The 6,937-nt window shown below is 40.4% G+C and overlaps 1 long non-coding RNA gene across 1 annotated transcript; it reads left to right on the forward strand.

Annotated features, from left to right (window-relative positions):
* The first annotated feature begins 5,281 nt into the window (after positions 1 to 5,281).
* Positions 5,282 to 5,965, forward strand: LOC122049391. Its single transcript, XR_006130946.1, has 3 exons — positions 5,282 to 5,327; positions 5,416 to 5,483; positions 5,910 to 5,965. It is a non-coding gene; the product is annotated as an uncharacterized LOC122049391 (long non-coding RNA).
* Positions 5,966 to 6,937: the final 972 nt, after the last annotated feature.

Genomic DNA, 6,937 nt, shown 5'->3' on the forward strand with positions numbered 1-6,937 from the left:
GGATGATACCTACATATTCCTGTTGACTTAGCCAGGAGAGTTTTATACTCATATCTTTTGGATATTAGGGTACCAGGTACGATGGAAATTGATCATTGGGGGTTACCATGTTTGATCATTGTTGAGAATGGTTTGAGGTTGAGGGATATTGTGAGATAAGATATTATGATATGTTGATTTCTAATGATTTATGAGAGTAAATGTTATGTGGTTATTTGATGATCAATTACTAGATATTTATTTTGATGATCTATTAGTGGATAACTATTTTGATGATTTATATTTGGGTTGTCATTGATGGTGACATAGTGAGTGTCATTTATGATATTCACAGGTTTGATGATTATGGTTGGTGATCAGATTATAAATTGGGTGCTGGAGAGTTTTATAGTTGAGTGTGCCCATGAGATTTTAATATATCTGGTTAGTTGTGGTTAATTAACAGGATGATAAAATTGATATTTGCTTCCTCTGATATGGGACTATATGGATAAATAATGATTGATGTTTTGAATGCTAACTTGCCCTCATGGGGAGTAGAGATTTATTCATCTGATATAGTGTGGGCTGATGTTTTTGAGGATGAAGATGAGAGTGTCTTGATGATCTTGAATTCTGACTTTATCTTTTGGGTCGTACACATTTATGCATATGGTATTATGTGGTTGGATATACCTTAGTTGCTTGTAGAGGATTAAGGTAGGGGTGTAATCGAGCCGAGCCGAGCCGAACTATCGGATGTTTGAGTTTGGCTCGTTTATAATCGAGCCGAGCTCGAGCTTTATTTAACGAATATATTCATGGCTCACGAGCTTATTCGAGCTTTTATCGAGCCTAAACGAGCTTAATAAATATAAATTATAAATTTAAATATTCATTAAAAACTAAATTATATATTTTAAAAAAAATATAATATTCTTGTTAAAATTTATAATTTTATTCTAATAAATAAATTTAATATATTTGTCTATGTTTTTCATAAGTAGAGTGTAAAATCTATAAATTCAATATCAAAACTATTTTTTTTTTATTTAAAAGTTGATTTATGAGCTTAACGAACATGTTCACGAGCTAACGAGCCGAATATTGTGAAGCTTGAGCTTGGTTTGTTTATCTTAACGAGCCTCATTAAACGAGCTCAAACGAGCTTTTATCGAATCGAGCTTCGAATAGCTCACGAGCAACTTGGCTCATTTACACCCCTAGATTAAGGTATTTTTGATTAGTTAGTAGATGAATGATTTAGTTTTTGTTGGTTGATCAGTAAAGGATTGCCATACTCTATTTTTAGAGGTTCAAATCTTTAGGTTATTTGTGCTTAGTTATGTATTTAGAGCACATTTGAGTACATGTTTTGTACTGACGTGGAAAGGACTGATTTAGCCATATATCATTATCGGCTTGGATTGGTTTAGAGGATCGATGTATCCTAGTCCGTGAAGACTTTGACCGTGGACTGTATATACCTGGTGGGATAACTTAGAGGGTGCATTGGGATATGTGACCCCACTGATGCAAGGAAGTGTAGAGCAAATTGCTTAACACTTATCGGATATAATCGTTACTAGTGTATTCTGGGAGAGTACATTTAGATTTATGATCATAAAATTTTTTTTCCCATTGGATATAGTCTTGGTAGTGTATGACATTGACTGGCAATGTTATACCACGGTGTGTATATCGTTCTTGTCCGATACCAGTTCCTTTGAACCTAGAGTAGGGTTGTTACTGGATGATTAGGCTGCTTTATTTTGGGTTGCCTTTGATTGATGTATTCATGCTTGATACATATGCATGAATTTTGTTTAGATATACCGGTAACCCATGAGTGTTGGTAGCATAAGGTTGGTCTCTTTGATTGAGCTGGTATGCTGATTTTGCATGTATATCATGATTGTTTTGGGTTGTAGGAGTCCTGTGGTAGACTGTCCATTTTTAAGTAGTATATGTACTCATGTTCTGATATGGTTTGAAGGTTCCTTGTGGATCATAGATATGTAGTTGGGTGTATGTATCTGGAGGTATTATTGAAGATATCTTGTTGATTAAATCTGAGATGTAGTATAAGTACATCGGTGGTGTTTTGATGGAGGCATTTTGTCGATTTAATCTGAGTTGTGATATGTACATATGTGTTTGGTGTGGTATATGAGGTATCTTTTTGATTATGTTTGATATGTGAGTGCACCTGGGTTTAGTATGCTTTATTGGAAGTATATGTTGGTTATACTCTTGGCATAGGTGTATATATGCCATGTGAGGTTGTTTGAGGTGTATTGTCGATTATACCTATGTTGATATATGCACACGGGTTCGGTATGCATTGTTGGAGGTAGCACGATGATTTATGCCTATGTTGTGAGTATGTTTGGTGTGTACTAATTGGAGAATTATGTCGATCATACATATGTTGTGTGTGCATGTGTGCCAGGTGTATGGTGGGTAGCATCATGATGATTCTACCTATGTTGAATGTAGAATGCTGAGTGTCTACATTATGTTATTGGTTGTATAACCCTATCAACTAATTCTCCTATTAGTGGGTGACCAACCCACTAGGATGATGATAGAGTTGACTATGGATTTGATTTGTTTACTAGGTTGTTTATACCTTTGGCTGCCCACAGTGATATGTGGTCGAGTGATCTCGTGCAGCCTTTAGTTGGATAGTTAGGTGCCTTGGACACTTATGGATCGTTTGTGGTGGAGCGGAGCTCCCACATATACATATTTCGGATTGCTTGTAGCGGAGCATTGCTCCCATATCTATTGCAGATACATGTTATGGATTATTTGTAGTGGAGTGTTACTCCTACATATTGAGGATTTCTTGTGGTAGAGCGTTGCTCCCACATATGTGGTGTTTCTCTGTGATGGAGTGTTGCTCTCACCCTGGAGGATTTATTCTTTGGTGATTTATGTTATTGATGATCAGATTTTTCGATTTATTATTGGAGATCTTATGGATAGGAATGTCTGTGATACGGACATTATGTGTATTGGTTTTTGCCATATAGGCTTACAGTGCCTTAGATGTTTTCAGGGACTCGATGATCCTGGTATGTCGAGGATGTTTGGATATGTGTCCATTATCTTTGTGGACGATGTTGTGATCTATTACGGATCCGAGGTGAGTCACATACACTACCTTTGCATAGATCTAGAGATGATTCGACGAGAACATCTATATGTGATTATCAGTAGTGCTGGTTTGGATTGTCTTTTATTATGATGTTTGGGACACACGGTCACTAGTAGGAGTGTACCGTGGTTCCACAGGAGATAGAGGTTGTTACCGTTGGGAGCAGCCGAAATCAGTGTAGGAGATCCGCAGTCTTTTGTGACTCGCAGGATATTACAGACCTTTCGTCGAGGGTTTCTTCCGCATAGCTATGCTACTTTCACGCGTGACCATGAAAGGCGTGAAGTTTACTTGGACTGAGGATTGCAAGACCAGCTTCTAGGAGCTGAAGCGGAGACTAGTGTCGGCTTTGATTTTTTGGTTTTTTTTACCTTCGGAAGAGGACGAATTTGTCCTCTACACCGACGCGTCTCTACAGGGTATGAGTGCTGTTCTGAGGTAGCACGGTAGAGTATTCTTATATGCTTCTCGATAGTTGAGGGAGCCTGAGAAGAAAATACTCAGTTCATGATTTGGAGTTGGCTGCTATTATTTTTGCCCTGAAGATTTGGCGGCAGTACCTGTATGATATTACATTGAGATTCTCACTGACCAACGGAGTCTCAAATATCTGTTCACTCAGAAGGAACTTAATCTTCGACCGAGGAGATAGATGGAGTTCCTGAAGTATTATGACTGTACCATTAGCTATCACCTGGGAAAAGCTAATGTGGTTACCGATGCACTTAGCTAGAGGTCCAGAGGGACTTTAGCTTGCCACCGAGTTGTGGTCACAGATTTGATTCAGGATTTCTCTGAGTTAGACATTGAGGAGCAGGGACAGACATAGCAGGGTATTCTTGTTACCATAGTTGCTCAGTCATCGATCAGGACGAGAATCCGAGAGACCCAGTTGTTGAGACCTCATAGAGCTCAACGTGAGGCAAAGTGGTTCATATTATCAGACAGAGGATGTCAGAGGCATAAGACTGCCAGAAGTGTTATGCTGATCGGAGTCGGAGACCCTTAGAGTTCTCCATTTGCGGCCAGGTATTTCTACGAGTTTCACTCACGAAAGGGGTGAAGAGATTGACATCAGAGGTAAGCTAGCTCCGCGATACATTGGACCTTTCCAGGTCTCGGAAAGGATTGGAGCAGTAGCTTATCGGTTGGCACTATTGCCGTCCTTGGCAGGCGTTCACGCCGTATTCCACGTATCTATGTTGAGGAGATACGTACCCGATCTGATACATGTGTTGATAGATAATCTCAGTTCTCCTTTCAGCCTGACGTCACCTATGAGGAGGTTCCGGTATGGATTCTAGACCGGAAAGAACGTCAGTTGCGGAACAAAACTATCCGGCTGGTTAAAGTCGGATGGTAGCATCATTCGGACGAGGAGGCTACTTGGGAGCTCGAGGATACGATCCGAGTTCGATATCCCGACCTTTTCACTTGAGATATGTGATTTAGTATACCGTTCAGCATTCATACTTTCTATATCTGTCGTAGTACTTGCTGATGGTAGATAACGAAATTTGGGGGACCAAATTTTTATAAGTGGGGGAGAATGTAAAATACCGGAAATAGGCGAATATGAATAAGGGAATTTTTTGAAATTTTTGGACATTTTTCGGGAATTTTTCGGAGCTCGTATGGATGAATTTACAGGGATAAAGTTGGGTCCCGGAAAAGCCTGTTTAGGCTACCTCATTTTAATGAGGAAATGATTGATTTTCTTCTTATTTTCCTTTTCTTTTCTTATTTTCCTTCGCCGAACCGTGCCCGCGTGCCCTCACCCGACGGTTTCATTTCTCTTCCGATTTCTTCCCTGATCTTCTCCCGAATTCTACACTGTGTCGATTCCTTCTTCTCCTCTTCATCTTCTTCCTCTTCCGATTTGCCGACGCTGTGCCCTAGCCATCATCTCGACTGTGCCTTCTCCACCCGACGGCGCCGCGCGACGGTTCCTTATTTCCTTTGTGCTGCAGCCGACGCCGATTCACAGCCCAAGCGCCGGCGACGCTCGAGCCACCGTCGGTTAAGCCCTTCGCCCTCTTCTGATTTGTTGCGCGCCGTCGCCGACATCTACTGATGCCGACCTTTCCTCTGCCCTAGTTCCTCAGCCGTCGTCTGTGTGGGGTCTCCAGCCGATGGTCTTCTGCCATGCCAAAGGATTCTAGACTTTCACCAAATCCAGAGAAGGGTAAGGGAAAAACATTTCTTTTTGTGGCTGGATTGAAGTTGTGAATGGATTTTTAGGTTGATTTATGATATTCTTTTGATCCGGGCAGTGAGGAGGGTCTTCCAACAGTACTTTGTCCAACAGCAACCCTTGAGTTCCAACAGCGGCAGAATTAAGGTAAGGATTAGGTGTATTTGAATATTTATTGTAGATCATGTTCCGAATTGGAGGATTTGGTTAGATGATCATGTGAATCTAGGTAAGGAACATGATTATGATACATGTTGATTTAGGAAGGAATTGGTACATACATAATTGTTTATGTATTTGAATTAGGTGTGATGTAGTTTTCATGATTTGTATAAATGGAATTAGGTGATTGATTATATAGATGATTAATCATGTGTAAATGGAATTAAGTTTGGATTCTTGATCTAATGGTGGATTAGGGATTAGGTAACTAACCCTAATTTATCGTTAGACTTTGTTTAGGTAGGTTGAGGTTTATAGTTTAGGGTTTTGTCCTAAATTGCTATTAAGGATTTTATTTAGCTATTCATTTAAATTTTTAGCTAAATAAAAATGTATACATTGGTGACACAGGACTTTGACGCGAGACGAGTATCTCGGAGTCAGATTTGGACCATTTCGATTGGAGGCGGGTACTTTTGACTTTTTGTCTTTGATATGCTTAGTAATGAAATTAACATATTGCATCAATTGTGTTTCTTATCTGTTTCGGTTAATCACTACCCAAATCTTGATACATGTTTGATTTGTTTTGCATCCCATGTATACTTTACCTGGCTATACATGCTTATAGGGGTAGTGATATACCATGCTTCACCAGGTTCAGGACCTAGGTTTTTATACCTTCTGTGTACCTTTGATTCGATATGATTCGTTGACCTAGGGTGCACTTTTCTATATATATGGATTAGGTCAGGATGTTTATATGGTTGTTGCCATGCATCATTTGCATGATTGCATGCTGTGCGATAGTCCGCTCCATTATTGTTGAGCACATCGCCAGTTACATGGATCTGCACACACCACCACTCATAGGTTAGTGGTCGATTCAGGCAGAGTGTGTTGCAGCAGGGACTCTGTTAGGCACCGTTGGTCCGCTCATGGGTAGTGTGACACAACGAGTTATCCAGCAGGGATTCCTCCCCGTCATCGTGTACCGGGAGTTGAGAGCATTGCGCTCCCCCATCTATGATTTGGGGTAGGAGGATAGGTGTACTCCGACAGGATCCCGTCCACTCGGTCACTCATCAGGAGTAGTGATGACAGAGTGCACGGTTGTCACAGCCCTACCCACTCGGCCTCACTTTTGTATGAGATGATCGACTGGCGTCAGGGGTGACCAGGACACATCATTGGCATCATATGCATGATGCATTTATTGCTTGTGTTTGTGGTTGCTGCATTTATATGCTGCATATTGTTTGGATACCTATGTTTGACATGCATACAGGATCCCTATACCACTCGGACTGTTTGACCTTATACTCAGGACCTGGTTAGTACAGTATTCTCTTGTTTACTTCAGATGCATTTTTATCTTTCTTATCAGGAGACTGTACGCATGATTAGTGCTAGGTGTTGTTTCTTTACTTTGCATATCA

The sequence above is a fragment of the Zingiber officinale genome, chromosome 2B (assembly GCF_018446385.1).
Source record: "Zingiber officinale cultivar Zhangliang chromosome 2B, Zo_v1.1, whole genome shotgun sequence".
Taxonomy (NCBI): Eukaryota; Viridiplantae; Streptophyta; class Magnoliopsida; order Zingiberales; family Zingiberaceae; genus Zingiber; species Zingiber officinale.